General features: G+C 53.9%; 1 protein-coding gene across 2 annotated transcripts in view; it reads left to right on the forward strand.

Annotated features, from left to right (window-relative positions):
* CMIP (c-Maf inducing protein) overlaps positions 1–19002 on the forward strand; it is a 224486-nt gene that overhangs the window by 61221 nt on the left and 144263 nt on the right. The gene's annotated exons all lie outside the window — the stretch shown is intronic.

Genomic DNA, 19002 nt, shown 5'->3' on the forward strand with positions numbered 1-19002 from the left:
CTGGGGCCCCAGAGAAAGGCCTAGCCTAGCCCCCGGACCCCCTGAGCGCACCAGGCACAGGAAGCGGTTTCTCTGGTCTGTTTTCCCACTCTGTGGCGCCCTTGCTGGGCTTCCCGGCCCCCAGGGCAGGTGGGGAAACAGCGTTGCATGGTGGAGGGGAAGGACTTTGAAAACACACAGAGCTGGCTCCGGTCCTGTGCCTCCTGCTTCCCGTGTCCGTGACTCCGGCTGTCGCTGAGTCTCTCTCTGAGTCTCGGTTTCAAGGCACAGACGTTAGAATAAACCGTATGTGGTTGCCAGAGCCTGACCACCTAGACGTTGAAGGTTTCATGTGGCTCTGTGTGTCCGTGCACCATGAAAATGCCTTCATGAGGGGCCGGGACATGCTGGACACATGCTTGTGTCCTCCCCGCGGGCCCTCCGTGTCGGAGGGCTTCCCGTCCTCCTGGACTGTGGTGGGTGGGATGTGGATTCTGAAGTTCCCGCCGTGGGATGCAGGAGAGCACCGAGATCGTGACTCCCCAGAAGGCCCCGTCCTCACTGAAGAGGGTCATTATTCCACATTCGGGGCTGGGGGCCGTGGGGAGCGGCCCTGCAGGGGTGCGGCCACGCGTGCTGCCACAGCTGCTCCCGTTGGACCAAGCAGCATCATTTCACATGTGTCATGTGCTGACAGGCATGTCCCAGACCGTTTTGGGGAACAAATGTGTGTGTGCTTCGTGGAGTCCAAGCACACCTTGCGCCCGTGGCTCTAACGCTTGTGTCTCCACTGGCCATGTTGTTAGGAAGCGGTATAGCCCGTGACTGAGAGCCCAGGCCCTGGAGTCCGGCTGGCCAGGCGTGAGCCCTGGGTCTGCGTCTCGCCTGCTGTGTGCCCTTAGACAAATTACTTCACCTCTCTGCGCCTCAGCTCTCTCATCTGTACCAGTGTCCACCTCATTGACTCTGTGAGATCCTGATAAGACACTCCGTGTAAGCTGTCTAGTGCCCTGCCTGGCACAGAGCAAGCGATCTCTGTGGAGGAGCTGTTAATGTTTACTTAAAATACTGCTTATTGAAAATTAACATTAGCTATTATTAATACTTAGGGCCTGATTCATGGAACAGTGCCCCGGGGGAAATAAAGGTGACCAGAATTTCTCAGGCCTGTGCATTAGCGATTCAGACAGCTCTGCCCAGGGTGCTGTGTTGATGTTGGGTAGCTCACTTAACCTCTCTGAGCCTCCTTCCTCTGTAAGGTGTGGGTAGGAAGTAGGGAAAGAGATTTATGAATAGGGTCGTGAGGATGCGATCGGATGCCTCTTCTGGAAGGGCCTTACCCCAGGACCTGGTGTGCCCTAGGGGCTGCCGCCATGAGCTTTTGGTTTCACTCTGCGAGCCCTTACAGTCTGCCGTCTCCCCTGGAGCCATGGCCGTTCGTACAAGTAGGTGCCCATGGGGCTATTACCTGATGTGTTTGGCCCTGGAAATGTTTGCATCCCAAGGACAGGAGTGCACTTTTGAAAGTATTTAATTTGGGGTAAATGAATTCTTGATGAGCAAGAGGTGGGCTTTTAAACCAAAAAGCCAGTTGCTTCAGAAGGGTTCTCTCCATCACTCCTAGGCCCCATGGCTGTGGACCGCAGGACCCCCTCAGCCCCATGGCCTTGCAGCAAGCCTTTCTGAGTGGCCTCTGCATCATTGCTTACTGAGCGGATGGTACTGTGCGGTTGCCATGGTAGCAGCAGGATGTGGTTCCTATGGTGATGGTCGGCAGCGGCAGGAAGGCAGCAGAGGTTTCAGTTATCTGGCGGCTCCACGTTCGCCGCCCCCTGAACAGCACAAGACGAGCTGCCCCCACGGTCGCTGCGCTCCGTAAACCCACAATGACTGCTGAGGTTGCTGCCTCCCCGAAATGCCGCTGCTGCTTCTGGGAAGGACAGGGCTGTGCAGGGGCATTTCTCCTTCTGCTTCCCGAAAATGAGGGGTCTGAGTGTCTCCAGGGGCACGTCAGCCAGGCAGGGGACTGAATCCAGCATCAGGGTCTGTGGGGGCTTCTCCAAAAATCCCTTCTCCCTGGCTCCCTTGGAGGGAACTCCAGTCCCATCCAGGCCACCTTTGTTGGCAGGCGGGTATGGGACACTGGACTCCCGAGAGAAACCAAGCCGTGTTTAAAACTCTTGTCATACCTTGCATTCACATTCTAAGAATGGTCACAGTTTGGGGGGCCACTTTGATTTTCGAGCATGTGACGTTTTTCTTCATTTGGGGGTCGATGAGATCAGAGGGAGGAAAAAAGTCTCCTGAATGTTTCCTTTACTTCCTGGCATTCCAAATCTGACAGAATTTCCCCTAGAGAGGAGGGTATGTGATACAGCGAGACCTAGCATGCAGAATGTTGTTTCTTTTTTATCTAGAAAACGAGGGAGGGAAAGTGTGTAAGCAGGATTCGAGGGGTACCGTTTAACAATTGAAGAGTAAATCTGAAATTTAGGAGCCGAGTGTGGGTGGACCTGGGGGCTGCTGGCGGGAGTCAGTGTTGGGCAACGCCCAACATTTACACTTGATAAGGCTTCCCAAGAGAGCAGAAATGTCAAGTGTCTCTGCCTCTTGCTGAAATCCCGTCAACCTAGTGCGGCAACACCATTCACTCCTGTGGGTCCGGCGCTCCGATTGGTGATCAGTGATGTCACTGGGTTTCCTGGCGTGTGATTGGTGGATTGGACCCTGCCAGCAGAGCCAGATGAGGGGGGGCGGCTCTGCCTGGATGGACACAGTAGGGAAGGCTGGTTCTCCGGACAGTTAGTGCCGGGGCTTCCCCTCCAGGACACCAGGCCTCCTCAAGGGCCTGTCCGAGGGGAGCAGGTTGGTAGCCCGCCCCCCGCAGCATACATGCAGAGGTGGAGGGGCGCCTTCTAGCAGAGGCGTGTGGCACCGGGACTCTGGATTCTCTGGGGGGAGGAACTCCATTTAGTGACGACTTGGAGCACACACTGCAGGCCTGAGACACTTTTCCTTTTTGAATTCAAATTTTGAGAATTAAAAAAATGCACAATTTAGGTTATATGTGCCCACACACACACACAATCACCAATAGAATTTGTTACCTGACAGATGTCAAAGTGACTTCCAGGTCAGGAAACACAAATAGAAAGCAAGAAAGACAATACCAAAAAACACATTTCTACCACCCAGAACGGACGACTGTCAATAGTTTATTCTCTTTGCTTCTGTCCTTTTTAAGTAAAGGAATAAACTCTTACCGGAGAAGTTGTGATTGCCTTGACATTCGCCTCCAGTTCACCACCTGCCTCCGGGTTCCCTTCATCATAAATTTGATGTGGATCTTTTCATTAGATTTAAACACTTTCACACACATACACTCACACACACACACACACGCGCGCGCACACACGTGTACCATAAACAGTGTGTGGCATTGCTTCGAGTGTGTTTTTAAACTGTGCTTACAGCCTGGCTGCTGGGCGTCGCTGGTCTCTGCGTCGGAGCTCTGCTCTGTTCATTTGTGCGGGCCCGGCCCGCTCTCCTCACCGCTGCAGCGTCTACCCTCTCGTCCCCCACTCTGCGCAGCCGCCGTCGGGGGCAGGTTCGCCCTGTCTTGTACACAGGCGGGGCCCCCGGAGCCCGCGGTCGCTCGGCTGCACGGGAGGCTCTGTAACCCCCCCACCGCATCCCCATGTTGGTGGGGCTCCAAAGGCAGGGCGTCCCCGCAGGCGCCTTGGGCCTGCCTGGTCCCCCGCCAAGCAGCTGACTAATCCAGTCTGTCGAACCAGGTTCCCGAGTCACCCAGCCCAGCCGTGTTTGCCTGATTTAGGTCACTGCCAACCCCTCCTCTCCGCAAAGGGCACCATGGCCTAGAATGCCGTCTGAAAAGGAAACACGCCGACAGCATTGTTGTTTGGGGAGCGTGGTCGGTGCCCGTTTCCCCCACCGCCCTCAGCGCCTGGCGAGGCCGAGCACCCCACGTCCCTGTCGAGTCACCCTGAGCTTGTGCTCAGCCGCCGCCTCTTCGCCCCGGGAGCGGGGACGTGAGGCTGACCTCATCCCTCGGCTCCCTCCCAGCGTCGGGGCCTCTTGAACCAAAAGTGAACCCCTCGCACGCTGGCAGGAACTCACCGCTCCTGGTTCCTGAGTCACCTGTGTTTTTGTGAGGGGTGTGTGTGAGTGTGTGAGTGTGTGTGTGTATGAGTGTGTGTGTGTGTAAGTGTGTGTTCACACCTGTGACCGTGTGCGGGCGCCCGTCCACCGGGGCGGGTTCTTTTCCCATCAGCTGTGGCTCCCTCCGGCCCCGGCCCTGTCCCCGACCCACAGAGAACACCGACCTGTGACGTGCCAGGGGTGTCCCACCATCCATGTGGAGACCTGCAGCGCCGGGCCTGTCCGTGCCTCCATCCCTTGCTTGTAAGGGGAGACCTTTTGGGGCTCAGACCGAGCGTGGTCCTTCCACTTGTCCGCAGCATGTGCGGAGCCTGCAGCTGCCCGGCTCTGGGGACGGGGCAGCGCGTGGTGTCACGTATCTGGGGCTGCCACACTGGGGCCTGCGGCATAGTGAGACAGACTGTCCACGAGGACAGGCACATGCACGCACCCGACGTGGGGTTCCTCTGGCGGCCTGGCCTGCTGGCCCCAGCCAGGTGGGTGACTTCAGACACCGTGACCTGAGTCATCTGTGGGGTGTCGTCACAGGGCCACTGTGATGTGGGGTAATTAGCCCGGTGGGAGGACATGCTTGTCCCTGTGCTGGGCAGGTGACCACGCTCTTTTACAGAGGTGGAAACTGAGGCCAGAGAGGTGGAGTGACCTGCCTGTGGTGGCACAGCCACTCACGAGCTCAGGTCCATGTGGCAGGCCGGCCCGGCGTGGAGTGACCAGGAGGCTGCCCCCGGCCACGGGGAAGCCGTTCTTAACAGTGACAGCCCTTCTGTCTTCCGCAGGGACCGTTTTTATTTTACTTTCTGTTGGTCACATGTACCTAACATGAAGCTGACCATTCTGGCTGTTTGTAAGTGTAGAGTTCTGCGGCATCAAGGACATGCCCACTGTCCTTCTCCCATCACCGCCGTCTCCAGAACTTCCTCATCTTCCCCGGCTGGAGCGCTGTCCCCGTTCAGTGCTGCCTTCACGCTCCCCGTCCCCGAGCCCCTGCAGCCGCCCTTCTCCCTTCTGTCCCTAGGAATCTGCTCCTCGGGGTACTTTATGTAAGTGGAATCGTAGAGTGTCTGTATTTTTGTGGCTGGCTGGCTTCGTGTAGCATGGTATCCTCAAGGGTCATTCCCACCGTAACACACGTCAGAAGATCTGTGCTTTCTAGGTCTGAATAATATCCCTCTGTGTGTGTGTGTGTGTGTGTGTGTGTGTGTGTGTGTACACACACTACGTTTTTTTCCTCTGTCCATCTGGTGGAAGACATTTGGGTTGTTTGCACCTCCTAGCTGATGTGATTAGTGCTGCTGTGCACACTGGGGGGCAGGATCTCTGTGAATCCCTGCTCTCACTTCGTCCGGGTCTGTGCCCAGGTGCAGTGAGCATGTGATCATTAGGAATTAAACAAAGGAAAGGGAAGGAAAGCTCTTAACTTCCAGGAGTCCTCATCCCCAGGGCCATGGGTAGAATGCAGGGGATCTGGGAACTTGGATATGGGAAAGATGGTACTTTATGGTCACTAACCTGTCCCTGGAATGTCCCATTGCCTTTGGTGAGGACCGTACGTGGTGCTGTAGCCGTACTTGTCAGCAGCCCCTGTGCCACGGCCACCAGCAGAGATCATGGGTCTGTTTTCATGTCCTGTTCCCTCTGTTATGGGAATCTCTGAGTATCTTCACATTCGTCACCTTTCCAATGTGACGGTAGTTGTCACACCTACGGTAGATCTTGTTATTTAATGCAGTAAAGAAGTCGTCTTTTGCCCTATCATACATTTTAAGAAATATTTTGATAATTGTATTTCAGCATGATGAGTTTCCTTTGCAAGCTTATGAATTTATTTTATGCATTTAAAAAGCTGACTCTAGGGGCTCCTGGCTGGCTCAGGTGGTGGAGCATGCGACTCTCTCTCTCAGGGTTCTGAGTCAGAGACCTGTGTTGGGTGGAGACATTACTTTAAAAAAAAAAAAAAAGCTTGCTTTAAGAAAAGATCCCGGCTCCCCAACACCCAAGGGCTCCAAGACACATAAAAGGTCAAGAAGACCATGCCATCCTGACCCTACGCACAAGGGCACACGGGCTCCCTCATCTCCTCGGCGTGCACCTGGAAGACCCACAGGGCAGAACTGGCCACCAGCGCAGGCTTGCATTGTTGCTTCCTGGCTGCTCTGCGGAGAGAGTCCGAGTCTCTCTGGAGGGGTGGTCGAGTGTCTGGGGTCTTCCATGCTTTTCAGACCGGGCCCCCAAAGTAAGAGAAATTCTACCTCATAATTATTGGAGTCTCTCTGTTTCTGGGATGGCCGTGGACCTGTCTCGAGTCTGTCAGGACTCCCGGGAGTGAGCACCTGGGGCTTTGAGCTTTGCTCTTCAGGAGCCGGTGGGAGCAGCACGCAGGGTGGCTGTGCGGTTCAAACACGCGGCCGGACCTCCGGGGATCCGAAGGAGAGTGGGCCTCCTTGTGTTCACCCACCGAGGGACATCTCCACCTCCAGCTGGTCGGCCCAGAGTGGGGCAGGCGTGGGAGCTGCTGGGGAGCCGCATGATGGGGAAGGTAGGTTTGGAGTGACCCCGGCTTGGCAAAGACCTTGCTGGGGGAGGCCTGGGTGAGTGGTTCAAGCTGCTTCGGCTTTACGGCCTGCATGTCAGAATATCACTTCTCATCAGCAAGAATAACCGTAAGGCCCGTTGGATGGCCTAGGGAACGGACAGACATCTGAAAAAGCAAGAAGAGTAAACTGTTCACTGTAGAATCTGGGTGATGAGTGGGTGGGTTCCCCTGTGAGCACCTTTCAACCATCTTATTTACCGGGGTGCCCGACCAATCTGAAGAGGTCAGTGAATCCTCACAGCTTGTGGATGAACCTTCAACCCAGACCATCACCTCTAACATGGCCTGTGTCCCAGGAGCCCCCCTCGGGCCCGTCTCGACCTAACTTTCCTGACCACTGGGTGGCTGTGGTTGGCTTTTCTTAAGTTTCAGCTCACAGCATGGATTCCTTCCTATCTAGCTTCTCTGGTGCGACACTGCGTTGGTGAGATCCGTCCATAGTTTGCTTATAACTGGAAGGTATTCTTCTGGCTGGGTACTAGTCTGTTTTAAGAATGTGCTTCTCCATTGATGGTGGGCATCCCGATGGCCTCCATTCTTTGGTTTCTGTGATTAATACTGCTCGGAGCCCTCTCGCGTACTCTTGGCAACGTGTGCATGGAATTCTGCTGGTTTATCATTGGGAGTGAGTTGGTGATCACAGTTTGTGCACACCCCGGTTCTGTTGATGCTGCCAGAGGTTTTCCCAAGTGGTTGTACCTTCTTCCTCTCCTGGAAGCACGAGATGGGATTTCTGGCTGCCTCACATTCGTGCTACTCTCTGGTACTCTCAGTTTTTAAAAATTTAGCCATTTTGGTGGGATCATAGCTTTATTTGACTTTTCTTTAGGCTTGCAAACAAAATTATAAATAATAAAATGATATAATTTTTAGGGAAAAAAACGTGTTTCACACTCTTATAACAACTTCATAGAAAAATGGTATTTGTAAGGAGAATGATGGAAATTGGCACCAGGAGTGAAGACACATCTCTTGACTGAGACGGTTCCGAGGCTGGCCCCAAACCCCTGACCCCGTGGCTCCCGCCTCCACCACAGGCCCCGTGCTGGTGAGTCCTGGATAAAGTTTCAGAAAGCTGGATGTGGACATCCCCCTGCGTGTGGGAGGTCGGGCTGCCTTGAAGCTGGTGAGCTCTTGCGTCGAGATGCCGGGACACGGAGGTGGGGCTCAGGCCAGGAGGAGGCCCAGCCTCGTACCTCCGGCTGGTTCTCCGAGAGACGTGCTTTTAAGTCAGCGTGGGAAATTAAAATAGCTCATCGACTTTTTGCTAACTCTGGTTGACGGTAGCCCTCTTCTTAGAGCCCTCCTGGTGACTGCTCCCTAGGGCTTCCCTCTCTGATCTGCTGCAGACGATGCTTCTGTCTGGAGCTTCCGTCTGTCGGCCCCAGCCTAGCTGAGCTCTCCAGACATGGGTGGCCTTTGTCCGTCCCTCTCTCCCTCCGTCTTTGCTTTTACTCAACGGATATTTAGTGTCCCTTGAACTCTTGTGCCGGGCACTCGCTCATTGGCCCTCCGTTCCTCTCCTTTCCTTCCGTCCGTCCGCTCATCCAGCCGTCCATCCATGCATCCACCCAACCCTGAATGAGCACTCACTGTACGTCAGGCCGTGGGCCAGGCACACACGAATGCGCTGTGGTCTTGGACTCTGAGATCCTCCCAAATGCCCGTTCTCGGAGAAGACACATGCGTAAACGGATGCTCGTCATACAGCGGACGGGCGTTGTGGGATAAGTAAGGGGGGAATGAGGGGTGTCTAGGCCACATTAATTAGGAGGCTTCTTAAGGACATTTAGTGGGGAGGAGTGGGTACCTGGCTTCCCTGAGGGCTCTGGAGAGGTCAGCAGGACAGATCAGGGCAGTGGGGGGACATGCAGCCTTTCAAGGAGCGTGGCCCATGCGGCTGTGGAGCCCTAGAGTGGCTTTCCTAGTGTGGCAGACAGATGGAAGGCTCCTCAGAGATGTCTGGGTCCCTTGTCTTCAGAACCTGCGCGTTCACGGCCGGATAGGACGAGGGACTCTGCAGGTGGCTCTGAGTTCCGCATCTTGAGATGGGGGGTTGCCGTGGGTTACCCAGGTGGGGTCCTGTAGTCACAGGGGTCCGCAGAAGAGAAGGCCTTGGGAGCACCGGTGCAGAGAGGAGGAGCCGTGTGCTTTGAAGTTGAACGGGGGCCACAACACAAGGAATAAGGACACTTCAGGAAGCTGGAAAAGGCCTGGAAACAGATCCCCCGCTGGAGCCTCCCGATGGAGCACAGCCCTACCCACACCTCGGTTTTGGCCCTGTGAGACCCAGTTTGGACTTCGGACCTCCAGGGCTGTAAAGGAATAAATGTGTGTCCTTTATGGCAGCCCTCGGAGCCCAAGGCATGGGTTGAATGTGGGGTCCTCTGAAAACCTGTGTGCTAGTGTCGGGATTAAGGGCAGAGTGTGTGTGAGACCTTGGGGCCAGGGCTGGCTGGAACGTCACCTTTACCCGTTCCTCCTCCGGTCAGGCAGCCAGAAAATGGTTTTCTTCATAGGGAAGTGGCCGTTACCATTCAGTCCAGGGCAACATTAATCTCGTTTAGGTTCAGGGAGCCTCTCCCGTCCCCTTCCAGCTCCCCGTGTGTTATAACGTTTGAACCTTCTTACTAGGGTTTCCTGATCTTCCCAGGCACACAGGATGTGACAAGAGCCCCACTTTGGGTGGGGGGGAGGATCCCCGCCAAAGTCGGGATCCCTGCGAGCCCTTGATGGATTTCCCGTTAGTCATTCCTCCCGTCTGTTGGGTGGGAAGGTGGGGTGTTTAGTGAGTATCGCTGTAACCTGTACCTTCCTGAGGTACAAATCCTGAAACAGATTTCTCTCGGTGGGAGTACTCCTCCTTAGCGGCCTCTGTGCAGCCTGCCTGACTCAGCGGCTCCGCCAGCCCTCCCTCCGCCGCGCAGTCCCTGACTCTCCGGCCTCCAGCTCACAAAGCCGGCTCGCTGTTCAGCGCCCCTCCCTCCCCTGAAGCAGAGCCTCGCCTGGCCCGCCCCCTCCCACTCTCTCCCCTCTCCGCCTCCCGACACTTCTGTGTCACTGGGAATGGAAATCATCAGCCGAGGATGGAGCCCCGAGCCTCCTCCAGACACCACGGAGGGCGGCGTCTCCGCGCTGTGCGTGCCGGGGCCGGGCTCTCTTACATAGATTATCTTCTTTGATCATTACATCCTCTGCCTTAACAGTTTTTCTTCTGACATCCCGGGGTGGATCACTGGAGAAGCGGAAGCTAGCACCCAGCACACTCACCCCCTCACTGCTGCTTCTCTGCTGCGGCCATCGGCTCATTTTTTCTGTCTGTTTGTTTGTTTCCAGATTCTGTTTATTTATTTGAGAGAGAGAGTATGTGAGCATGAGCCAGGGGGAGGGGGGCAGAGGGAGGAGAAGCAGACTTCCCGGGGAGGAGGGACCTCGATGCCTGAAATGGGCCTTGATCCCGGACATCATGACCAGAGCGGAAGGCAGTCGCTTAACAGACTGAGCCACCCAAGCACCCCGCCATTAGCTTGCTCTGATGCTGTCTCAGATGGCTACTGCCGGGGGTCAAATTGCGCCCCCCAAAAGATTCGTTTCAGTCTTAACCTCCAGGACCTGGGAATGTGACCTTCCTTGGACTGGGACCTTTGCACATGTCATCAGTGTAATCCAGTCTGACCTTTGCTTCGAGAACTGGGTTCACTGGGTTCAAGATCATTCCCTTTGCTTCCCGAGTTAACTGATTTCAAGAGGTCAAACTGTGTATTGTGGCTTTTCCCAGACTGGCTGATTCAAACCACTGTCGGAGCCAGAAAAGGGGGGAAAAAAGATTATTGACTAAGAAACATTAATTTCTGTTGCAAATGACTCGTTGGGGCAAGTTGTTGATTATCTCAACTCTGTTGCCATTTGTATTTAGAAATGGCTCATAAATTTGCTTACGTGGGTCTGGTTTGTCCTCCAAAATGAAGCGACTGTGCGGCAAACAGCCCCGGAGCCAGACAGCGGCCCGACAGCTTCCATCCCCGGGAGCTCTGACCGCCTGCTGCGGAGCCGGGGGCCCTGCCTCTGTGACCGGTGGTTTGCTCAGGAGCTGGGTGAGCTCCATGTGACTGACGGGGAGACTGAGGTGAGGGATAGCCGAGGAAGTCAGACACCCAAGGCCACAGAGCTCACCTGTGTGCGAGCTGACTTTCCCACTGCTTCTTCAGACCCGAGACTCTTTCCTGCCCTGCTTGTCTTTGTGCTCGCTGCCAACAAGTTCCTAATCAGATGACGGAGAAAAACAAACATAGCCATTCCCACTGGGATGCGTGTTTGATAGACTAGTGTGTGTGTGTGTGTGTGTGTGTGTGCGCACGCGTGCGTGCACGCACTTGTGCGGAAGGTCAGTGCGTGTGTGTCATTGTCTTCAAGAACACTGACCATCGCTAATGTTGAAAAATTTCCTAAACCACCTTTCCTGCCAGGTCAATAAATTGAGCTCCTCAGGTAAATCACCTGGCTTATCTCCAGTCTGTTTAAGAACCTTTTAAACCCTACAGATACCTCTGCCCCTCTGCACCTCCCCGGGGTGGGGGCTGGCTGCCCTCAGATGGGTCCTGCAGCCAGGACTCAGCTTGTCCTGTGGCTGAGTCAGGAGAAGCTTCCGTGGGCCCAGAGGAAAGTGGGAGGAGAAGCTGGGGGGACTCGGTGCCATGCAGAAAAGGACCCACCCCCCGCTTTTCTCTACCAGCCCCCCAAAGGACAGAGGCATGGCGCCAGCGTGAGTCTGTGCCCTTTTCCCAGAGTGTGGTTGATGCCCGGCTGATCTCTCAATGATTAACCGTGCAACCTTGGGTACACCGTGTCGTCTCCTGGGCCACCTGCAAAGGCCGCGTGGCCTCCTGGGAGTTCAGCTCATAGATTGCACACGACACGCCCTGCAGTGCACCTGGAGGCCTTTGCCCTGGCCGGACCCCCTGCCCAGACGTCCACACTGCCTGCTTTGTGCTCCTATGTCATCTGTACTCGAAAGTCCCTAATAGGGTTTCTTTGCCTCGATGGTACCAACGATGGTGCCCCTCCCCCTGGCATTTTATTTTCTCATCCTCTGCCTTATTTTTTCTTCTCAGCACTTACCAGAATCCAAAAGATGATATACGTCTTATTTCTTTGGTGTATTGTCTTCTCCTGTTAGGAAGGCAGGGATCTCTGTTTCCTGGGCTGCTGCTCCTGCTCTCCCCAGCACTTGGAACGGGGCCTGGTCCCTGTACTTGCTCTCTCTCGCTGAGTGAGCTTCCCGGGTGAGTAAGTGAGCAGGCTTAGCTTTGGGGGGCTCTGCTCCTCAGAGAATGAATGACAAGACGGTAGCCCTCACGAGCTGGTCGGTATGCGCTGAGCGAGAGCTCCTGGTACTGCTGCCATGATTGGTACGTGCCTCGCCTGCCATTCAGGGGCCTCGGATCGTCCCCCAGCACGTGAGCAGGGGCTGAATCTGCTCAGGGCACAGAGAAGCAGAGAAACTCCGGTCCGAGGAGGCAGCAGGTAGCCCCTCTTTGCCCCACCCCTGCCCATGCCCCGTGTGCATCCCCACACGGGGAAGGAAGAGCCCAGGCACTGGAGTTTTCTTTTTCCTGCTGTCTGATTCCAGGCAGGGCAGGAGAGGGGTGCCGTGGGGGCCCTGCTCCCAGCTCTGCTGCTGCCCCCTGTGGGTCCACATCTCCGCCAAACTGGGGCCAGGGCCTCGTCCTGTCTTCCTGCACCCGGGCACGTCCTGGGCAGCCTGCGGTCGGGCCGCGTCTCAGGGCCAGGACTTTCAGGAATGCTCCCTCTTGACCACACAAGCGAGGCCACACATGCCCGATTGTGGTGAACTCTGAACTCTCTGAAGGAGCGTGAACCTCACACGGCGCCCTCAGTAAGGCTTTGTTGCCTTAAATCTCACCCACTCCCCTCGCTCAAGGGGCTCGTTAACTGTTCGCACTTCTGTTGCTCATTGTTCAGAATCTTTGTGTTTTGTCTTTTAACTGGGGTATGTGTCTTTTTTTCAAGTTGTTGGTAAGGGTTTCATTTCTGAGATTAAAAAAATTGTTCATCCTTTCTCAAATCCCATGTTGTGAACCCGCGTCGTCTTTTCTCAGCCTCTCAGTTTTCTGTGGGGCATCTCTCTGACATACAGAAGTTTTACATTTTCCCGTGGTCAGATCTGAGCATCTTGATTAGTTGCTTCTTAATGAAATGTCTTAGTTAGTGGTTTAAGAAATTCTTCCAAATTTCAAGACTGGGCAAACGTTCCCCACTGGGTTTTTGTTTGTTTGTTTGTTTGTTTTAAACATGTAACTGTAGAATTAATTTTTGGTGGAAAGTATGAGATGAGGCCTAATGCAGTTCTTTCCCTCCAAGTAGCTAGCAAAATTATCTAGTAGGATTCATTGAATAACGTTCCCTTTTCCTGCCACTTTAAAATATCACCATTATCACATACCGGAACGTCCAAGTGCGTGCTGAAGTCTCACCCAGGCTTTCCATTACCCAGCACCGTACTGTTTAAGTTTGCTAGACTCAGGTGTTTGGAAGGCAAACCTTCATTCCGTAGATGGAGGAACAGAAGCACAGAGAGGTCAAGCCTCTGCCCAGTCACACAGCTCGCTGGGGGCTCCGGATCTCGAATGCACATAATTCCCAGCGTATTCGGTCGTCTCATCGGTGATGTCTCCGCGCTCCTGGCTGTGCTTTTGATGTCACGGTTGCTCACGGCCTATCCCTCGGGTGCATTTTTTCTTTTTAAGCAGCCGTGGTAAGTTCTCTCTCTGTCTAGGTGGAACTTGTTAAGAAGGATGAGATGTGTCTGGGTGGCACATTCAGCTAAGCCTCTGATTTGGTTTCCGCTCAGGGCATGATGCCAGGGTCATGGCATCGAGCCCCATGTCAGGCTCCACACTCAGCAGGGAGTCTGCTTGGAACTCTGCCTCCCCCTCTGCCCTGCCCCCCGCCTGTGCGCATGCGCATGTGATCTCTCTCTCTTTCTAAAATAAATAAATAAATTTAAAAAAAAAAAAGGAATGAGATAAGATATGTGAATTTGGTAGTATGCCTGGCACATAAAAGCTTTGAATCTGTTAATAATAATTACTATTATTTGCCAGTGTTATTGACTTTCTGTAAGGTGTGTCCTCACTTTGTACCTTTCACCTTTGGGCAGAATTCATAGTAAATATACTGTAGTCACATGTCCTTGAATTTTCCGGATATTCCTGATGGCAAATATTTGACTCTGTTACCTGCCCCTCCCTCCACTGAATAAATTACTGGGATAGACCCACGTTCTAAAAGGGCCAACACGTTGTTACAGTAAGGAAAAGTTCTACACTTGAATGTTGCTGTGAGCTAAAAGGACTCCAGGCCAGTTTGTGTGTCTTGGTCTCCTGGAAAAAATTGTCCACTCTGACTTCAAGGAAACAGTGCCCTGGATCTCTCTCCAGGGAGTTATGTCACCCAAGGGCCCAGAGAACCTCAGTGATACGGTCTGCCATGTCCTGTGCATGCCCTCACGTGTGCCCCTCTGGGCCGGGGTCATCCTTGTCTGCAGTGTAAGCTCCTGGGCAGAGGGCAGCTCCACCCCAGTGACTGCAAAGCAGGCCCGTCAATGTCAAGATGAGTCTCCCTGTAAAAACTTGGAAATGACTTAACTGTTAATTACTTTAGAATGACACAAGGAAATATGTGGTCCCAGCGAAAGCTAGTAATTGGCTCCTTGAATCCATCTGGAGGGAGACGACTGTGGGTACATAGAGTTGCCCCCCATCTGTGCTGTAGGAGTCGGACATCACCCTCTTGTCATGCACATGTGGGCACGGGGCGGGGGTGGTGGTGAGCCCAGGTTGTGTCCATGTGAACTGTCAGGTTGAAAGCATCCTTCGTCGTGCTCTGAAGGGACCCATGTGGGTGGTTCCTTGAATTGGAAATAGGTGGTCTTGCTTGGAGTCAGGAGTGAGCTTTAGGCTAAAGGGAAAGGTGTCATGTTACCTGAGAGCAGGGTCCATCCCAAGTGCAATTGCTGGGCTTTCCCATCACCTGAGGACCAAGATGGGAAGAAGAAGGATAAACGGTGCTGGCCGCTGTCCTCAGGACTGTGCATGCGGACTGAAGGGTTAGGACACACCCAGGAAACAGAAAGCAAGGCAGGGGAGCAAGCGTAATTGGGACAGCAGATGCGTTTCATTGGGTTCGGACTGCCTGGAGACTTGTGTTGAGAAGGATTCCGAGGCCGGATTTGAGCTCAACAGGAAAGACCTGACGTCTCTTTCCATGAGGAGGTGGCAGGGGTGTCCCAGAGATAAAGGCCTCTAACGGAGACACAAACTGGGGGTCCAAAAGACCCTTTGCAGAGGGGAGGAGGGAGACCGTGAAGCACGGGTACGAGTTCTTTATTTTCATTCAGTTTTATGGTAAGAAATATGAATGTAAAATATTTATAATGCAGAAAACCAGAAAATCATCAGGAACTCTGCTCTCTAGAACAATCATTGCTGTTTTCTGTGGCTGCTTTTCCTACTTGTTGTCTAGATCCTGGCATGTTTTTTCCAAATACCTAAAATCTTGTGTCCTCTTTCCTCTACTCACAGCTATTGCTACTTGTTCATTTTTAAATGCCTTACGGCAAGATTTTGAAAAATGTAAGCCCACGGGTACAGCATGGTGTCTTTCTCACCAGTCATTAACTCTGGGGCATTGTCCATCGACCTTCAGGAGTAGAATAGTCAGTTACAGTCCTTTTTTTTTCTTTGTCAGTTGCGGTAAAATGCATAGAACACAGAATCTACCATCTTAACCATTTTTAAGTGCCTTGTTCAGTCGTGTTAAGTACATTCAGACTGTAGCGTGACTGATCTCTAACCTCATGTGGCAGGTTGGTCTTGAGTGAAGTTGGGAACCACCCCCCGCCCGGATGGGCACCTAGTTCCTGACCTTTAGATGAGGTGGGTAGAAGTTAGGGCAGGCAGCGAAGGGGGAGAGACAGCACGAGCAGAGAGACCTTTGCAGTAGGCTCATTTCCTCCCCGGCACCTCCCATTTTACAGATGATGACGCTGAGGTACAGACTGTCCTTGCTTTTGGTGGGGGGTTGGGGAGGTAAATGTTCCTGAAACATAAATCTGGAAAGGTGTGCAGTGACTTACATGAGCAAGCAGCTTGCCGGAGACCTCGGGGCCAGTCGGGGGCAGACCCGGGAGGCAGACTTGGGTCAGCCCCATCTGCTGCACCGCCCTGCTGTTCATGCGGTCTGGGGGGATCCCGGGAATACAGTTGGACAGAAGTGGCCAGATCAGGGGTTTCTTGAATGTTCAGCAGAGGAATTAGACACAGGTGTCCAGGAGCCGCTTGTGTTGAGCAGCGAAGGGACAGCGAGACTCCTGTGCCGTGAGAGATGCCAGTGGCAAAGGCCAGCCGAAGGAGCGACTGAGGAGTGTCTGAGGGAGAAGCAAAACACGGGGTGCAGGGTCTCGGGCAAGCGGGGTATAGGCTGAGTGTGGGAGCCGGGGAGCCGGGGAGGGGAGAGGCCAGTGTTCGGGACACAGCAGTCCTGTAATAACTGACATTTGCCTGGGCTGGCCCCATCCTGGCATCTTACTGTGCCCCTGCCACAAGCCTGTGGGGAGGTAGTGCCGTAGTACCGTTTTCAGCTGGGAGGCCCCCGGGTGAGATGCCTGCCTCAGATGAGGTATCCCGTGAGGAGAGTTGGTACTGGGATGATGTTGTTATCGGAACGTCACCCACAGTCACCGCACCCCGGCCTGCCCACAGACGCTCGGAAAGCAAGGATGCCCAGGAAAGAGGGAGCCAGCAGCGGGGTCTCCCACTTACAGGAGGAAGATCCCATATCCGACGACAAGGGCTTTGCTGGAACGCTGGGAACACGGTCAACACCCGTTCGCTCACCATGAGCGAGTGCGCTGGTGATTAGCCGGACGGCGTCTTCTCAGTGGCTCTCCTTGGAGCTGGCTCGGAGCTCCAGTCTTACTTCATCCGCGGAGTAAGTTGATATCTGCAATTTAAGAAGAGCCTGGTTTTGGTAGGAAGTTGATTCAATTACTGTTGTGTAAGATTTTCTTGGTCTGGTCTTGATCCTGTGGATTTCTCTTGGCTTCACTAGTTTCTGGGTGGTGACCTGTCCCCCGCCATTGAAGCCAAGTCACACTGACATTCAGAGCACCCAGAAGAAGGTGTTGGAGTAGCTCGTTCCAAGACGAGAAAGAGAGTCAAGGTGGAAGGAAGTAGCACATCGACAACCTTTAGGACCTCGGGCAGCGATAGGATTATGTGATTTATTTTACTGTTACTATTTTTTTTTTGCCCCAGGCAAGTTGTCTCCTTGTAAGATCATTCATGCCATCCATGTCCAGTGGAAACTGGGTTCATTCTGAATTAAAATAAAAGTACTGGTGTTCATCCGTTTTGGGAAACGGCATCTGTTACAGCTGATACGATCAGTGTGTTTACAAGTTCACCGTGGGTCAGAACAACAGCATTTATAGCCACGCACCCAGGACACTCAACTAGATAACGCAGAGGAAAGAGCCCACGCCGACGGGGCCTGAGTGTGGGGATTCTGCAGCCCCTGGCCTGCCTGCCAGGCCGGGAGACCCCTTTGTGACGCAGGGTCTTACAGCAAAGCAGGCGGGTGTAGCCGCCTGGGAGAAAGGAGCGCTGGCAGCAGGGATTTTCCAAGCAGGCGTCTTGGTGGCACAGAAAAACAGCTTGGGAATGTTTCCACGAGCCCAGCAGTCCGAGGGCTGGTGTGGCGTGTTGAAAGGGCTCTCCCTGGGGCACCCTTGGGGGTTGATAGTGATGGGCAGGGGCAGCTGCCAAGCATCTGGCTACCCCAGGGGCCTGACTCAGATGTTTGTGGGGCCCACGGGGAGGGAGGAAAATGAAGGTCCCTTTGGAAGCACAGGCTGCAAAATCCACGCTTTCAAGTGCAGAGGAACGGCACGTGTATGTGAACTCCACTTTTCCGCCTTCGAGTCCCGTCTGGGCTCCTTCCTGTTGCCTTTAGAAAACATTTGGATTCTCCACCTGGGCTTTGGGGCTGGGTATGATTCTGTCTGGACCTGCATCTCCCATCTCCCCTGGCTCCATGGGTTTCCTGACCCCGCTGTGGCCCCGGGGTCCATCTCCTCTGAGTGCTCGCTGTCCAGTCTCCCCTGCCACCTCCGCTTTCGCCCTCCCGAGCCACCTCTGTCCTCAGCCTCTGGGCCACTGCCATGGGGGGGGTTCATCACCATGGGAGACGTTTTATGGCCCTCTCTGACCTCCCGAACCTGGAAGAGGACAGGTTATTTATCTCTTTATGGGCTTTATCAGCACAAGCACAATTCACATGAAAGTGACTCATTAGCCTGTGGTTTTGTGTCCCTCTCTGCCGCATTCACAGCTCGGTCCCCGGCTCCACACGCCAGGCCAAGTGTACACCAGAATCCACCCCCCGGGGTCTCCTGGGGAGTGAAGGGCGCAACAGACATTTGCAGTGAACGGGGAGTCATCAGCAGTAGTCGGCCAGCTGCAGGATAATCTCGCTACCTGGGAAGGCCCCCCCCCCCCCGCCCCCCCCCCGCCCCTAGGGCTACTTCAGGGTGAATTTGTGAGACACAGCTTATCTGGTCAAATGGAGAAACAAATCAAGGGCCAAGTGTGGTCAGTTGCCGAGGCAGCGTAGCACGTACAGTGACCCAGCGTCTGGTCAGAGCGCGCTGGCTTGATGAATCCACCAACTGTTTCTGGCCCTGCCCATTGAAGATCTCCAGCCCACGAAGGCTGTGGCCACGCCATTCTCCGCTCAGCCCAGCTCAGAGGCAGACAGCCGTTCCTTTGAAGCCCGTAAAACATTTCTTATTTCGCGTGTTATTTTGATTTCTTTTTTTAAGCTGCATACTTATCAGGCTCTGGGCTTGTTTGTTTCATGCGCTGAAGTCTGCTGGTAAATCTTATTGAGGAAAAAGATAAAGCTCAGTTATCTACTTAGTATTATATTCTTCTCGTGAAAAAGGATGCCAGAAAAACAGGACGTTCCCTTCTCTCCACTAGCAGCCCCGTTCCTAGCAGCCCCCATACATTTCTGTACATTCCGCTCAAGCGGATCGTTTTATAGAAAGTGTGGAGTATAATTTTATGCAAGGGTTAATCAAAATGTCAGAAGAAGCCTCTTGTAGGTATCACCCTGCGGTATGCCTTGTCACTTCATAAGACTTTGTGGAGAGGTAGAACCCTGCGACC

This window comes from Mustela erminea, chromosome 19 (genome assembly GCF_009829155.1).
Source record: "Mustela erminea isolate mMusErm1 chromosome 19, mMusErm1.Pri, whole genome shotgun sequence".
Lineage (NCBI taxonomy): Eukaryota > Metazoa > Chordata > Mammalia > Carnivora > Mustelidae > Mustela > Mustela erminea.